General features: G+C 74.9%; 1 non-coding gene across 1 annotated transcript; it reads left to right on the forward strand.

Moving 5' to 3' along the window:
- The first annotated feature begins 660 nt into the window (after nucleotides 1-660).
- LOC135320813 (5.8S ribosomal RNA) lies at nucleotides 661-813 on the forward strand. Its single transcript, XR_010380142.1, has one exon. It is a non-coding gene; the product is annotated as a 5.8S ribosomal RNA (ribosomal RNA).
- Nucleotides 814-1,111: the final 298 nt, after the last annotated feature.

A 1,111-nucleotide genomic window follows, 5' to 3' on the forward strand; every position in this document is an offset into this window, starting at 1 on the left:
TGTGGGACTCGGTGGCGTGGGCGGTGGCCGGCCGGTGCCCGGTGTGGCCCCGTGTCGAGGGCCCGCGGCGGCGAGGACCCCCGGCCGTGGCCGGGGTGTGGTGGTCGGCGTCGGGGCGCGGTGGCCGGCGGTTGGGGCTGGTGGGGGGGGGGTCCGTGCCGTCCCCGCCTCGCCCGCCTCGCCCTCTCCAGGTACCTAGCGCGTCCCGGCGCGGAGGTTTAAAGACCCTCGGGGGAGTCGCCCGTCCGCCTTGGGGTCGGGGCGGTCGGGCCCGTGGGGACGTGGGAGGTCCGTCCCTCGTCCCACGGACTCCGCCTCCACCGGGCCGGGGCGCCGCGCCACGTCGCTGACCGCCGCCGCCGCCGCCGCCGTGTCCGTCGGGTGGGGCCTCACCCGGCGGGCCCGTCGGACGGCCGGTGGCCGCGTGGTGGCGCGTCCCCGCGGGAGGCGGGAACCCCCGGGCGCCTGTGGGGTGTCCGAGCCGGCACGCGCGGTGTCGGTGCCGGCTGCGCCCCGTTGTGAAACCTTCCCGACCCCTCCGGTCTGATTTCTCTCTGACTCGGCCGGCCCGAGGCGACCCCCCCTCTCACCCTCCCGGGGTGGGTGGGGGCGGGAGACGTGCCGTGCCACGGAACCGAAGGCAGAAGAAACTTCTCGTACGACTCTTAGCGGTGGATCACTCGGCTCGTGCGTCGATGAAGAACGCAGCTAGCTGCGAGAATTAATGTGAATTGCAGGACACATTGATCATCGACACTTCGAACGCACTTGCGGCCCCGGGTTCCTCCCGGGGCTACGCCTGTCTGAGCGTCGCTTGACGATCAATCGCGCCCCCCCCGGGTGTGTGCCCGCGGGGTCGCGCGGCTGGGGGTTTCCTCGCAGGGCCGCGGTGCCCTCCGTCCCCCTAAGTGCAGACACGGCGCCTCGGCCCTCGCGCCGTCTGTCCCTCCTCCGGCCGGTCCCGCCCCCGCGCCCGGGAGGGTGCGGGGGCGGGCGGCGGCGGCAGGCGGCTGGCGGCGTCGAGGCCCGGGAGGTGCCGCCCGCGAAAGGGAAGGGAGAAAAACACGGAGGGGGTGGTGGAGCTCGCGCGTGGCACGCAGCGCTCGACTGT

The sequence above is a fragment of the Camelus dromedarius genome, unplaced genomic scaffold, assembly GCF_036321535.1.
Source record: "Camelus dromedarius isolate mCamDro1 unplaced genomic scaffold, mCamDro1.pat HAP1_SCAFFOLD_20, whole genome shotgun sequence".
NCBI classification, from domain to species: domain Eukaryota; kingdom Metazoa; phylum Chordata; class Mammalia; order Artiodactyla; family Camelidae; genus Camelus; species Camelus dromedarius.